This window comes from Danio rerio, chromosome 7, assembly GCF_049306965.1.
Source record: "Danio rerio strain Tuebingen ecotype United States chromosome 7, GRCz12tu, whole genome shotgun sequence".
In the NCBI taxonomy this organism is placed as follows: Eukaryota; Metazoa; Chordata; class Actinopteri; order Cypriniformes; family Danionidae; genus Danio; species Danio rerio.
In genome coordinates this window covers 31,013,674-31,030,489 of record NC_133182.1, presented here as the reverse complement: position 1 = coordinate 31,030,489, position 16,816 = coordinate 31,013,674, and the positions used below count along the sequence as shown (strand labels likewise).

Sequence of the window (16,816 nt, the reverse complement as noted above, 5' to 3'; positions counted from 1 at the left end):
ATCCTATCTAATTAATGCCCATGCATTTAACCTCTTTCCTTCTATTATATCCAGCAGCCGGATATAGCTCTAAATTTCCTGCCTTTTGGGGGTTTTTTTCTTCGAATACGCGGCTGCTGTCCCGAGCGATTAATTTCTGCATTTTGGGGAGTTCTGAGATCCACCGAGCTCAGGCTCCCTTCTTGCTCTGCCAACGGGAGGAAGCCCCGGGCTCGAGGAGCCCTTGAGCTCGGGGCTCTCTCCCGGGACAGCATGCCAAATAAGCTTTGTAAATCATCAGCTAAGTGTGAACTCTTGAAGTGAAGTTTATTCATAAACTAATTTCGAGAGGATCACGTGCTTATGATTTATCACGTCCAGTCTCGCATTTGCTAATCACTAATCTTCCAATCATATGAGCCCTAAGGCACCATAAATAGTCTAAGTTTTCAGTTCACTTTATCTTCGTTTGGAAGAAACCCCCCTCCTCCCCTATTCTCCTCCTTTACCTGTAATTGGGCGGCACGGCGGTCCAGTGGTTAGCACTGTGAACCACACAGCAAGAATACTGCCGGTCCTAGTTCGATAGGACCGGTGAGTGTTTCTGTGGGGAGTTTGTATGTCCTTCCCGTGTCCGCGTGGGTTTTCCCCGGGCTCTCCGGTTTCCTCCCACCATCCAAAGACATTCAACATACTTAACAATCAAGCTGGTCTAATTCCTTACGTTCCCTTAGCTACAGCGGCAGGGGAGTTCTGAGATCCACCGAGCTCAGGCTCCCTTCTTGCTCTGCCAACGGGAGGAAGCCCCGGGCTCGAGGAGCCCTTGAGCTCGGGGCTCTCTCCCGGGACAGCATGCCAAATAAGCTTTGTAAATCATCAGCTAAGTGTGAACTCTTGAATGAACTTTTATGTAAAAGTTACTTTTACCCTGATTTCAAACATAATCAAACATTATTTCTTTGAGTCTGATATTCATTAACTCAGACACACTCCACACAGAATACCAACTGACCCAGTCGGGACTCCAATCAGTGACCTTTTTGATGTGAGGTGATCTGCTAGCAACTGTGCCACTGTGATGCCCCATCTCAAACACAAAAATGAAAACCAAGGAGCTGCTTTCTTACAAAATACATATACTTCACTCAGTGTAAATCAGCCTCAAATGAATCCTGATAGACTCTAATAACTCAAATGACCTGAGTATCGACTAAGCAATTAATCAAACCTGAGGATCGTAAATTTGGCCAAGAATAAGTGAAGCAGAAAATCCACAGCACAGAATGACCTACGACCTTAAAAGTGACAGCATATTTTTCTACATAATTGCTTTAGCCCATGCTTAAGGGAACAGTCAATATCTGTGTGACTCTTCGTCTGTTTTTATTTGGTGTTCCTTTGTTGAAATCTCCTCCTACACCTCTTTTTATGTCTGATTCACTCCCTCTCTTTCTCTCTCTCTCTGTGCCTGGCAAGAGATCACAGCACAGCGGCCAGTGTATTTACTGACTGAAGTACATCCAGACAGCAGCCCACTGGTCAGCTCAGCTCAGCCTCTTTAAAAGGTTTCCATTAAAGCCCATTGCTTCCTTTAAACTCCTCCGGAGCTTTCTGTCAAAAAGGAGCCTTAGACAAACCCTTCTCTTATTTAATGGAATTTGGCTGGGAAGGCATGAAGGCAATGCAGGGAGCGTCCCGCCACAGGTAGAGGACAGAAATAGCAGCTCTGATCCTAATGGGGCACAGCAGAGGGGATGGACCATGATGAATCAAGCCCGAGGGTGAAGGCCTGTGCTGGGTACAAAGCACACAGCTCCAGACACAGAAAAACACTGTTTGTTCATGAGCGCTAACACCAATCAAGCACATGCTCAAACACTTCCCTGCCTTGTAACGTTTTTACTAGAGACTAATTTGTGATTTTTCCAGTGAATCTTATTGATGTTACAGTTCAAGACGGAAAACTGTTTGCTAATAAGTGTTAACACATCAAGTACACAGTCGCGCAGTGTTTTATTAGTAAATCAACAATTACATTCCCAGATTTCATTCTTGTTTTAAAAGGCAGAAAGATTCTTACTTAAGTCGGAGTTCATTATTGTCATGGTCACCAGCCTGAGTGCTCACCAGACACACTAGAGGACACTCTAAACAGCAGATCTGCAAACGGACCACACGTCCTATAATACTCTGCACCTCACACCTGATGTTTATGAACTTTGATTACACTACACCTGCAGCTCATTCTCACATAATATATATATAACCCTAGCTGTGTCCCAAATCGCATACTTATGCACTATTCTACGCCATTTGTAGTATAAATAGTGTAAGTAGTGTGTTCACACTGAAAACTCTAAAAATAATAAGTGCACTTTAATTACCAGGATGATGCACTCATTCAGCCGCTAAAATGAAGTGTGGAATGATGGACACTTCACGCACTCAACGACCGCAGGTTTGCTTACGTAGCGGAAGGGGCGGAACTATCGGACGCACTTGTTGAATAACTTTATTTATTTTGGATGGTGAAAGCAAAATTCTCCTACAAGAGTGATTATAGCGCCTCCCGATGGTGAATACAGCAATACTCACGGCAGGTATTATTTGATAATTCGGTCGTTTATTTCACTGATTTAGCAACCGTCAAATGTCATCAGGGAAACGGTTTGAATTTCCGCTTAGTAAAAAAACATTAGTGTGCCATTTGGGACACCACTACATACATATCTCATACATACTCATCATGTTGAGTGTGTATGTGCATAAGTACATAGTGCATGAGTGCATAGTGTATAGTGTGCCATTTGGGACGCAGTTTCTGTGTTTCAGTCTGTTGCTGCGTCCCAATTCACATTCTTATACTACACCCTAAAAGTATGTACATGTACAAGTAGGACACAATACTTTCTCGTTAACAAATTGTTATGTTGCTTACTTATGAGCCCTGTCAATCATCCACACATCATCCACATTTCTGTCATATTTAATTTCCTACCTTATTGGAAAAGCAGCAGGTTAATCTCCCCTTCACAAGTCTTTCATGCAGAGACATCTCCTCAGGTCTTTGGATAATTATGCATTCAGACATTAATGTCCAAACACGTCTTTATATAAGTTCAGTATTGTTGTTGGAGATGAAATATAACAAAGAAAACGCAATTTAAATATTTTTCAGTGCATGGGCTAGATTTTAATTAACAGTCATATAAACTTCTTTACCTAAGCCTCTCTTTACCGAAGTCTTTCCAGCCTCTTGACGGAAGCTTCTTGATGGTTTGTCCTGCTCATTACAAAATCCTCAGTTTTAAGGTCTGTTTTCTTTAAAAAGACACTTTGTCTAAACTCCATCTTACAAGGATTCATAAAAGAAAAATGATGTTTACTATAAATGTACCACAATCATCTTGCACTGATTGATTCATACCTAAATAACTCTTTTGCACAATATTACACCTTAAATATCTCTTTCTATCAATATAATCACCTTTAATACCTCTTACAACATTGTTCAGTCTCATGTTAAAGTACCTGTATATCTTATGTCTAATGTGTATCTTACAGCATATGCTAGTTATACATATGGATTTTTAAAATAGCTTGTGTCCAGTGTTGTGTGTGTATTTATGATTAATTTATGTAGCACCGTTGTCCTACGAGACAAGACATTTCGTTCCTCTGTATGTTCTCTGTATGTCCACACATCTAGTGGAATGACAATCTTGTTTTTAAGAGCAAAATGATGACATAATGAGACAAAGGCAGAGAAAAACACAGCTTGCTAATTTGTTAATACATCAAGCAAACGATGTATTAAACAAACAATTCATTGCTAGTTTTTACTAGTAATTGAACAATTATATTTTCAGATTTTGTTCTTGATTTAATGATTAAATTATTCCTACTGATGCCGCAGTTCAATATAGAGAAAAACATTGCTTGTTAATGAATGCTAACACCAATCAAGTAGCACATTGGGTTACTCGAATAGTTTTTAGGGGCAAAATGATTCTTACTGATGTCACAGTTCAAGAAAAACACTGTTTGCTAATGAATGCTAGCATCAAACAAATAGCCTACATTCTCAAACACTTTCCTGGCTAGTAGATGTTTTACGAAAAAATTATTTCCATGATTTAATTCTCATTTTTTTTAAGTACAAAATGATTCATACCGATGTAGCGATTATAAAAGCAGTGCCATAAATACATGCCTTAAACAATCATTCCTAAATTAGGTCAGATTTCTCAAGTATCATCATCCTCTTTTATTTCTCTCTCATCCTGTGGTTGGCTCTCATGAGCATGAAACAGGAAACCTCAGGTCTCTGGAAAGCAGAAGGAATACACTACAGTTTATGTGAGGCATCACTTACATTTCTTTCGAAGAATAATGAATGTAGACAGTTTAAAAAAGCTATCAAGAGCATGTCCGAGTCATTTCACACACACACACACTACTAACATCTACTAGCCAGAAAAGTTTATTTATCTTAAAATTAAACCAATGAAGTAGGGCTGCACAATATATCGATCATTCGCAATAGTTACACCGTGAGTATATGCAATGCTGAGATTAAAATTTATAAAATTTTGCAAGTGTTTTTGAGGCCTGTGACTGTATGAGGATTTTAAAAGCATTCAGGCATAGGAACAGTACCGTTTGTAACTTTGAAAAACTAACAATGACTAATTTGTTTCTCTCACTGCCTTATTAAAAAACACTCCTACTTCAGCACTAAATTCTCTGCACCCAAATAAGTTACTTTGAATAAATAGCACTTCTCGTATGTATTGTCTTTTGTTGAATCGCTAAATACCTCCTCAATTGTAAATTGCTTTAGACAAAAGCGTCTGCTATATGACATAATGTAAATGTAATGTAATTTTATTGAATTGTATATAAAATGAGGACTTTGCAGTATTTTTTTACATTCAATTATTCAATTTACCTGAATACATTTAGACTCATTGGAAAACAATAAAACATTGTTCATTTAATTTTCATAATTTTCTTTATTGAATTTATCTATGCTTGTTTATTATACTTTATGCACTCCCCTACCGAATATTCCCAATCCATCTAAAATGATCAATTCTTTACAAACATTACAATACAAATAGTAAACAAACAATAGTAAATATAAACAGTATATATATATATATATTTATTTATTCATTCCTTCATTCTCTTTTTGGCTTAGTCCCTTTATTTATCCGGGGTCAACACAGCGGAATGAACCGCCAACTTATCCAGAACGTTTTACACAGCGCATGCCCTTCCAGCTGCAACCCATCTCTGGGAAACATCCATACACACTCATTTACACTTACACACTGCAGACAATTTAGCTTACCCAATTCACGTGTACCGCATGTCTTTGTAGGGGAAACCAGGGCACCCGGAGGAAACCTACGCGATCGCACGGATAACATGCAAACTCCACACAGAAACCCCAACTGACCCACCTGAGGCTCGAAGCAGAGACCTTCTTGCTGTGAGGCGACAGCACTACCTCCTGCGTCACCGCGTCACCCTATTGCAATATTTAACGCAGAATAAAAATTGCACTGTGTAACGTGTGCCCTACTATAAACCATTTATAATTTTACATTGCGCCACTATTTTACTAGACAATAAAGAATATTTCCAATCTTCTTTAATATTAAATAAAATGATGGCACAACGTAAAGGTATTAATGGTCCATAGGTTTAATTTTAAGATAATTTCTGCAAAATAAACTAAACAAAAATCCAAGCTGATGTAAATAAATATTACCTGAAATAATATAAAAGATAAAAAACGTAGATATTTGCAGATATTTAGGTATGTACAGTGCTCAGCCAAAATGAGTAGACCCCATTTTGAAAATGAATATTTTTATCCATTTCTCAGCGAATAACGGTCATATATTTTGGTGAATTTGAACAAAACAGATTTATTAAACAGATATATTTATTAAAATAAGATTTTAGCTATGAATATCTTTAGAAATAGAAAGATAAAACAATTAAATTTATGTGAAATATTGGGTGAAAATATTGCAAAAATTACAACAACTTTAACAAAATTTATTCGTTTTTGCTTCTCTAAAATTTTCCCTTTTTAAATGTTTTATTTAATATTTATAAATTAAAAAATATCATATACATTTGGGTATACTCATTTTGGACCATTATCCTCAGTTGTTTTGTAAGATTAGCTCCAGATTTGGTATCTGTACTGACTAATCTCTAAAGCTTCCTAAAAAAAATATTACCTTAAATGAGAGATTTGTGAGGGGTGTACTTATATATGCTGAGCACTGTATGGTTGGTTGTATGCATGTAGTTAATGTGTATGGATGTACAGTATATATATGGATGTACAGTACAGGTATGTATGGATAGATGGATTTTGCTTAATAAAATAAAAGGAAGTAATACTGCTGAAGAAAAACACAACACAACACAGAAAAAATAAATAAACAAAAAGCAGCGACAAACCTTGAAATATTTGCCACATCAACAGCTCACATTTCATTCACCTGCACGGTTGCTTTTTTTACATCTCAAACCAGCCCTGTCATCCTCTCCTGGGGTCAGATATCACACGCACCATTCGAGGTGTGAAAAGCTCAAAGGAGGCTTGAATTAGTGAAGGTAATTAGTGCAGAAAGCTCATATCTATTATTTGTCAGTCTCCCATAAATAAGACATTCAACATCCCAGTTTAAAGCAGCTCAACATGGCTTTCACCCTCATACAGAAGAACAGCCTTTCTCAGAATTAAACAGCTCAGTTTAATTCAGGAGTAAAGAAAAGCTTACACGGAAACACATGTACGCCTGAAGACATCCCCATCTTCAGTTCAGAGCCGGATGAAGGGGAAAAGATCTGATATAAACAGTACGTATGCCTGAGCCTTCCCTTTCACTTCTGAAACCACTTCATCTCCCTCCATCTCTTCTGTCTCTCATTCTCGTATATGCGATCTCCATTAAATAAAAAATTTCCTAAGATTCATTCCTCCTCTCCCCCCTCTGCCATTGGCCAACTGTGTTTCCATAGCAACAGACTGAAAGACTTGAATCCTGCGGCTCACACAGAATCAGTGGTGGCAGGCGCATTTCAGGGGCCACTGAACCTGTTGGTGCTTGATGTTGCGTTTGTGCTGTAAATGCAAGCCAAGCTAAACCAATGGGTGCACGCGAAACGCTACGCACATAATGCAACATAATGATATCATACATCATTTTGAGAAATGCAACACCAGAGTGGAAATGACAAATCGGTCTCTCAAAGCATCCGGCAAACGGCTAAATGTGCTTTGTCTATATTAATAGGCTAAGCAGCATTTACTTTGAAAAACGCATGCTGCACATAAGCACAGCAATGTAAATGGAGGATTTGGAGAATCCGTAATGACAGAAATCAATATAGATGCTACACAGCTCTGCCTATTCATTGGTCTGGTCAGAGGAAAACATGAGAACATGGTCTCCAACTGAGCTCATTTTTTTCCCACCATGTCTGTCAATTGGCTTGGTTAAAGTACGGTGTTATTACAATATTGTTCTACAGTAAGCAGCATAATAAAAAAGGTTACTCTAACAGGTAAAAAAAGTACTTAGTTTATTGCTTTTTATTGTATGTTCAGAGTAATTAAATGATTTAAAGGGCACATATTTTACCCCCTTTTTTAAGATTTAAGATAAGTCATTTGTGTCTCCAGAATGTGAATGTGTTCATCAAAGGTGCCCTTTAAACAAAATTAAATTGAAAAATATTATTACATTCAATAGGTATCACTAACAGCATAAAATCTTAAGCATTACACAGATTGTTCTTAATTATTGTAATGATCTGATCTTTTTTTAATAATTTGATCTAATTACAATACAAAAGCGTATTATACACATCACCTTTTTGAAAAACACACTATATATTGTGTAACTGCAGGTTATATACTTTTGCACCTTAACCTTTTCTGATTTTGACTGTAATGTAATTTTGTGCATCTATTGTAAAGCTGCTTTAGAATGACAATTATTGTGAAAAGTGCTATAAAATAACCTTGAATTGAATGGAACACTTCACAATAAACTTTAATTAGTAAACATTAGTTAACACATGTTAAAGTTAATGTTAAAACAACAATTATTTTTATTAGTTATTGACAATTATGACATTGGATTTTATTGTGTTATTAGGCATTAACTAAAAACATCATCTGAGATAAATAAAGGCTTTTGAACTTGCCAAAAATTGACTTTAGTTAAATTAACTGATGTTAACAAATGGAAATGTACAGTGTGCGTGAAATAAATATCAATAGTATATTATGTATACTTTTATAGTATAAATAGTAGAACTGTCAATGTCGTTGGAAAGATTAACATGTAAAAATGTAAATGTCTGAAATTAAATCACCTATTAAGTTTAAGAGCATTTGGTTCTGTGACAAACAATCACTGGCAATACAACAATTTAAATACAGTATGCTTAAAAAGCCTTTAAAACTCTAAGAGATTTAATAATAGACAAGTACTCAAGCTAAATTGAAGTGTCAACAATATCAATAATGTTCATGTTCATTATCAAACTATATTGAATTATTGAATCAGCATATGTCTATTAGACTTGACCAGAAGGCAGTGCATACGTACAGATATAGTAGAAATGCACAATACATGACATAAGTATCCAGTAAATGCCTAATCCACTCACAAGCGACCTGCTTGCACACATACAGCTTGTCATAAATCAAAATCCCATCAATCGCCTCTGAGCTTTGACTCCTCCCTTGACCTTCTGCATGTCCATGTAAAATGTATGATGGCTTGGAATAAATGGCACTTCCACAGGCATGCTTCTACACTTCAATTTACACACTCAATAAATGAAGACCAGCGAAACGAACCTAAAGCAATACTCCTATTTTTTTAAAACCATACACTTCCTTTTTATATGGTTGCATGTAGAATTTAGAAACCCTTGTTATTAGTGACATCACTGACATTATTGGCTGTGCATGAAACACTGTGTCATGACCATTGTAGGCAAATAGCCCCTTTTACACAGTGATACCTGAAATATTCGGAAAATTTCTGGAACGAAAAAAGACCATTAACACATTCATTCCAAAATACCAGTAAACTCTGACATTTAATAACCAGAAATGAGCTCTAAACGGCTGCGCTTGTGTTTGTAAATATAGAAGGGGTCAGGCTTTTGTTGATGGTTTCACTTTTATTTAAATATTAGCGTTCAATGTAGCTGCTTTTGTCCCCGAGAAATCCAATAGCAGAAGCGCGAATCCAGCTAAATGTGTACACATTTGACTACATTACAAATTCTGTGGATGGATAAGTATTGGGAACAACTTCAATGAAAACACATGGAGGAACACTTTCGCATGTCGAGATGTACATAATATGTGTGTGTGTGCTAGTGCTCACTGGAGCACTTCTTCACGTGCACACACATCAAGCAACTGAAGGAGAGCTCAAAGGTAAACAAACAGCGGTTTATCATAAGCATTTTATTTTTTTTTTTTTAAATGTTGTGGATGTGTCAACGGTCTTTTCTGGAAAAATTCCAGAACGTCCTTGCTTGTGTGAGCAGCGCTTTTTTAAATTTACTGGTAAAGTTGGTCCAGAAGTTATCTGGATATTTACAGGTATCACTGTGTGAAAGGGGTTACTGAGACGGACATGAGCCCTCCCCCAAACTAAAATAACAAATAATGCATGGACTAAATTTTTTGCCCCTAAAATGTCAACATGGTAAATTCTGTTTCCAGCCGACATTAGGAACTGCCTTGAAGGTCTTGTTTCATCACAGGGTATTCACTGATTGACAATTAAAAGAGGATTTAATATAAAAGTTGTCAACATATTTCTACATCCAGAACGTTTTGTGAGCAACATCTTTAAAAAAGTAAATAAATCAACAAGTTCTTCAGAGCAGGAGTAATGCTTTTTGTTATTCCCAGGTGTAAACAACAGCGTTTGGTCTAAAAGGGTCTTAAATATGGTATTAGCCTGCTATACGCATCATGTCTGGGCGTCTGTATTTCCAAGATATTTGTGGAGTCACTGATGCAATGTTTGTGTTTGGGAGCATTTAGGGTTTGTTCGGGTGGCAAGCAAGGACAGAAGTAGGTGGCAGAGGGGAAAGGCTGAAATCTGGCAACACAGCAGCTCACAACGACTGCACTCTTCCCAGAAAGCAACATCTGACCAGACACCAGCTGTTTGTCCACTGGTGGCATATGCCTGGCAAAAGTGCATTAGTGTCTGATCTGGTGCACTGGGATGTTTGTTTTCTCTCGTTGTTTACCTATTGGGTTTATCACATTACATGCAACACAACGCAAGACATTTGTGTGTAAGAGTTTGGCTCCTATTTTTATTGATTTTCAGTTCTGATGTGGAAACTGGATACGGTTATTGAGATATTAAATAAATGCTCTCCGCGGACACTGATTGATTGGTTTGTATGCTGCGCCAGTAAGGTCCTAATTCACTGTTGGGAGTCTTTCATAACCAAATCAGCCATCAGACTAAATGAAGCACATTGGATGAAGACTGAAGCGCTGTGAGATTTCAAAATGTTCAGAACAAAATTTTATGTTGGCTGCAATTTGATCTGGCAGTTGGTGAAACAGAGAGAATAAATAAATAAATAAGTAAATAAATAAAATATCAGGCGACGCAGTGGCGCAGTAGGTAGTGCTGTCGCCTCACAGCAAGAAGGTTGCTGGTTTGAGCCTAGGCTGAGTCAGTTGGCGTTTTTGTGTGGAGTTTGCATGTTCTCCTTGCGTTCGTGTGGGTTTCCTCCGGGTGCTCCGGTTTCCCCAACAGTCCAAAGACATACAGTACAGGTGAATTGGGTAGGCTAAATTGTCTGTATTATATAGGTGTGAATGAGTGTGTATAGATGTTTCCCAGAAATGGGTTGCGGCTTGAAGGGCATCCGCTGCGTAAAAACGTGCTGGATAAGTTGGCGGTTCATTCTGCTGTGGCGACCCCGGATTAATAAAGGGACTAAGCCAAAAAGAAAATGAATGAATGAATTAATTAATAATTAAATATCAAAAAGAGAAACACACCTAAAGAAAAAAAGAAAGAAAGATAAAAAACAAAAGAAACAAAGATAAAACCTTAAAACATTAAAATAAAACAATTAAGATTAATCACCAATTAAAAGAGTCATTTTGACAAGATGCAAAAGAATAACCATTACTGTGGAGTGCACACGTCCATGTTTCCTGTCATTTTAAATAATGTACCTAATGCACCTTTATTCTTGATTCAACTTGTTGTGAACACATTAAGAACATTTACAATCTGCCCTTCAAAAGGAAACCTGCAAGTCTTGTAAATTGACCAACTATCAAATTAAAGAGGTACATCATTCCTTATTTCCTTTGAATATTTACAGCCATAAATAAAAGCTGTTTATTAAACCTAAATCCGAATCCTAGAATAATAAATCAAGCATTGTAAAAAGTGGCACCAATCTTGAACTTCAACAAAAAAACAGAAAGAAAGAAAGAAAGGCAAAAAGACAAAAAAGAAAGCAAAGAAAGAAAGAAAAACAAAGAGAAAGAAAAGGAAAGAAAGAAAGAAAGAAAGAAATAGAATGAAAGAAAAACAAAGAGAAAGAAAGGGAAAGTAAAGAAAGAAAAATAAAATTAAAGGAAGACAGAAAAATTGCAAAAGAAAGAAAGAAGGAAAATGAAAGAAAGGAAAGAAAGAAAAAAGGAAGACAGAAACAAATATTGCAAAAGTAAGAAATAAAGACAAAAAAGAAAAAGAAAGAAAGAAAAAAAGAAAAGAAAAGAAAAGAAAAGAAAAAAAAAGAAAAGAAAAAAGAAAAGTCTGATAATGTGAATTGTACAAATCCAGTCTGTCTGAATGACACAAACAGTGCAAGTTCATGTGCTCCTCGAGGAATGTAAATATGCCTCAGTACATCGTCATCGTACTTCATGCAAACTTCAAAATAGTTATTATTAAAGCATGAAACCTGAGATGAGAAACGGCTGATTACATTTGACAAAGGCCAGAGAAGAGCCGGCCAGCGGTTCACAAGCTCACATCTCTCTGTGAGTATCCTAACCCGACCTCTTACTTATGCAAGAACAGTAGGCTTTTCTAAATTATTGATCATTGTGCTTTTGTCCCACATAATTTAGAAGCTATTTTGCATTTAAAGACAGATGAAGCAGTCGGCGGTTTGCTCTGAATAATTAATTGTGGCCTCTGTTTGAGAGTCCTTATCTGGATCTCTCCTCAGAGAGCAATTTTCTTTCCTGATAAAGCTGCTGTAATGGGACGAAAAGTAGTGTATAATGGGCCTGTTTAAATCTGGAACTGAGATGCTTGTTTTTTGTCAAACTGATCACAAGAGGATGTTGCTAAATGCAGGTGTAAATTGTGTCTGACACGTTAAGAGCTCATCTACTTTCGACCCCTTCCAGAGATCATAAAAAAACACATTAAACTGGATTGCTTTCGTAGTGTAAACACTCCTGTGGTCAAATCCATTCAAGCAGCCACAAAAGACCACCCTACTGACCCAATCTTTAAACACAACGAGACATGTTGTCGAAGTCAAGTAGGATTTAAACAACATAGGCTCATTCTGAAAACGTAGCCAAACAGTATTTAATTTCTAGAGATCCCGAATTGATGATTTTGCTTTCTTGGCTCATTGGATGGAAACAGTGCTTTATCCGCAAATGTTTTTTGTGATATTCCAGTTTAATTCGCATCTTTGAATGTAAATGATCTCCTTTTGTGTTTAAACATGAATCCCAAAAGATTATTTCACAATATTAGATTGAAAAAAAACTTATATATTCACCCAACAATGATCATAAAATTTGGAAAATGGACAAAATGAAAGTCCCTGCCATCTTGTGATTTGATTGACCAAAACACACCATAACATCAGGTGTAAACAGGACCAATAATAGAAACGACTATTTAAAAAAATAAAAATAAAAATAAACTTTTGCCTTTATAAAGATTTTTATCTCTATTTCCACATTTAGCCTCCATCTACTTAAAATTCTGCAGTCAAAACATCCAGTCTGCCCTTGACATGAAGATGTTGATGTGCTGATCCCATGTGGAGGCTGTCTTTTGAAGTGATACATGATTGATGCCGAAGTTAGACAGTATGCGAGTTAGCTGAGACAGAAACCACAACCCATACATCCAAATACACAGCTTATTTTTATCTTCATTCTTCTTTTCGATCTCTCTCACTCACAGACTGGCAGTCTATCCCTTTCCCACACACATCTACTGCCTTAGCTTCTCACATTTCTTTTCATCTTCTCCAACTCCCCGATGACCAATTGCAGTTTTATTACCTTTATTACACATTCTTCATCACTGTCAAGTTAGCTTGGCACACGCATTCCTGTTCCTGCAAAGGAAGTTTCCCTATTTTTCATTATACTCAGGTGGCTGTAAGCCAAGATTCCCCACACATTTCTGACACAAAAGTGATTTTCTTCCTAGTTACAAATACGCTATTTGTCTTGAGGGAACACAACAAATAAACCATCAGTCAGAGGATAAAGTGGAACAGGAAGAGATTTGGCCATCAACAAAAGACAATCAGCTGTTCCCACATAAACCAATGAGGATCTGCCATTATAAAATTGTTCTACAAGCAAAATTCAATAACATTCAAAAATCTGGGTCTGGGTGCTCTTATGCTCACAAAGGCTGCATTTCTTTAGTGAGTGATAAAAATGTATATTGTGAAATACCATTACAATCTTACATACACTCACCGGCCACTTTATTAGGCACACCTTACTAGTACAGGGTTGAACCCCTTTTGCCTCCAGAACTGCTTTAATTCTTTGTGGCATAGATTCAACAAGGTACTGGAAATATTCCTCAGAGATTTTGGTCCATATTGACATGATAGCATCACGGAGTTGCTGCAAATTTGTCAGCTGCACATCCCTGATGCGAATCTCCCGTTCCACCACATCCCAAAGGTGCTCTACTAGATTGAGTTCTGGTGTCTGTGGAGGCTGTTTGAGTACAGTGAACTCAATGTAATGTTCAAGAAACCAGTCTGAGATGATTTGTGCTTTATGACATGGTGCATTATCCTGCTGGAAGTAGCCATCAGAAGATGTGTACACTAATCATAAAGAGATGGACATGGTCAGCAACAATACTCAGCTAGGCTGTGGCGTTGACAATATGCTCAATTGGTACTAATGGGCCCAAAGTGTGCCAAGAAAATATTCCCCACACCATTACACCACAAGCTGAACCGTTGATACAAGGCAGGATGAATTCATGCTTTCATATTGTTGACACCAAATTCTGATCCTACCATCTGAATGCCACAGCAGAAATCAAGACTTATCAGACCAGGCAACATTTTCCAATCTTCTATTGTCCATTTTTGGTGAGCCTGTGCGAATTGTAACTTCTGTTTCTGGCCATTCTCCTCTGACCTCTGGCACCAACAAGGCATTTGTACCCATAGAACTGCAACTGACTGGATATTTTCTCTTTTTCAGACCACATTCTTTGTAAACCTTAGAGATGGTTGTGCATGAAAATCCCAGTAGATTGGCTGTTTCTGAAATACTCAGACGAGCCTGTCTGGCACCAACAACCATGCCACGTTCAAAGTCACTTTAATCACCTTTCTTCCCCATTCTGATGCTCAGTTTGAATTGCAGCAGATCGTCTTGTCCAAGTCTACATGCCTAAATGCACTGAGTTGCTGCCATGTAATTGGCTGATTAGAAATTTGAATTAACGAGCAGTTGGACAGGTGTACCTAATTAATTATTTAATCCACAGTCATTAGTTTCCATTCTAATAATCTGATTTGAGTAAATAAACAGAAACGAATACTGTTAATTAACTTACAACAATAACTGTCAAAGACCAATTATGTGCCCCTTGCTGAAAAAAAAGCTTTTATTTTAACTTTAAAGAATAAGAAATAACTTACCAACCCCAAACTTTTGAATAATATTATAAAAACAGACATGGGTAACGATGCAAATCATGCTAATGGTGTGAGAAACAAAAAGCTGTCGTCTAAGCCATTTAACTGATTTTTATTCATGCCCAGAAAGCAAAAATCCTATTTACGCACTTATTCATTCTCAGCATGTGTCACATCTCTGCATGTGTAGCATATGGTGCATAATCTATAAGATGATTAAGGGATGTTGTGATCATATTATAGCGTAACTTCCTCTTTTGGTGAGAAAGGCTTAGTATTGATCCATATGGGCCAAATAAATACTCCCAACCAGGCATGTGTGACATGCTTCCCGTTCCATCATTAGCTTTATGATCGGTCATCTGTAGTTATTCACTTGAACAGTCCGGAATTAGAGGCCAGACAGGCTTTAAATTTCCCTGGCCATCAGCCCCATCTACATCATTCACGTCAATAATGAATTAACTTGTGTGAACTGCAATGAGACCATTTCTAAATTTAGCTACTATACAGTCTCCTCACGTACGGTCCACCATCAGGCTGCCACAGGCTGCCCCTCCATCAAGTCTCTCACACACGTGCACAAATACACACACTGGCACATGCACTCACTCGCTTGGTCGATGCTGCAATTACATGTCAACAGAGAAAAATCGCTCTTACAAAAGCAGTGGCAGTTGCCGAAGCTCAGGGGAGGAGAGGTTAATTACTCCACAAATGGCTAAAGCAAATGACTAAAGACTACATCAAGCACCTACACTGCCCTGAGAGAATAGAGAGAGTGGCCATCTGTAAGAAGAAATCCCGTACAGGTGTTGGTATGCTTTATTTAAAGAAGCTGGAGCCATCAGTCTTTCATCTTAGAACCTTATACGTCCTGAAAATCTGTGCTTGTGTGATGATCGTTCATGTGTACTGAAAGCAGCAAGTACAGTAAGTCATCTGAGGTCATTCCACTCTGAATCCTCCCTTTACAGTCTTGAAAAATGTTACTGTTCATTACATTTTGCCATAGACTATGATCTACCAGCTTGAACTTATGAGGAAACTTAACTATTTTACATATTGTCAGAAACGTGGCTAATTTATATGATCTCAATTGTATGAAATTATAAGATTTTTAAAATGAGATGTGCCCCCAAAACCCACTCCTAACCCTACCTCTCAATGGATGAGCAAATCATAATAAAATGTATGAATGAGATTATACAATCGATTACAAATTAGACATTCAATCAAAAAGTTACATGTTGCCATGAGATTCTGTTAGATGTCCGTACATTACCTACCCAACTATCCATTTATTTAAATTATCCACCTACCCAACTATACATTAAACTATAGAACATACAAGACACTGTCAGTGTGACACACAATGGGAGAAAATGCAAGACTCAACATGTACACTAGCAGTGTTTTCTAGTAAAAGAGTCAATCATCAAATGCTATGAACTGACAAATCTCCAGATGAGGGGCTCGGACCAGACAGTCAAACATGTGTTCTTTTTGACAGTTTCTGTTGCTTTGAACCCACTGGGGTTTGACAAACACATTGAAATCTCAAAAAAAAAAAAACTTGGCTCATAGACACATAAAAATAGAATTATTGCTTGAAATCATTTGTTTTAAATGAGCTAACTCCACTTGAAAACAAATATTCTCTGCTTTTGTAATCTGTATGAAATTAATGTGAGGTACATTCTTTTCCACCTGTCATGATTATCTTAATATGTTCCTGCTTTTGCCATTAATATGCAAAATCACATGACAGCTGTGATGTCTGAACACATGATTGCCCACAAGCTTGTAAACAAAGATGTTGCTGTCATTTTGGTAAAGGATTTGTCAT

At 37.2% G+C, this 16,816-nt stretch overlaps 2 protein-coding genes across 26 annotated transcripts in view; both read right to left on the bottom strand.

Moving 5' to 3' along the window:
- The window catches only part of tjp1a (tight junction protein 1a), a 196,473-nt gene that overhangs the window by 145,248 nt on the left and 34,409 nt on the right, over positions 1–16,816 (bottom strand). The window lies entirely within an intron of this gene.
- Positions 46–16,816, bottom strand: part of apba2b (amyloid beta (A4) precursor protein-binding, family A, member 2b) — a 246,027-nt gene continuing 229,256 nt past the window's right edge. For both annotated transcript variants that reach the window (XR_012383328.1, XR_012383327.1), the window contains exon 9: positions 46–872. The gene's annotated coding sequence lies outside the window, so the exon portion shown is untranslated. The remainder of the gene's footprint in view (positions 873–16,816) is intronic.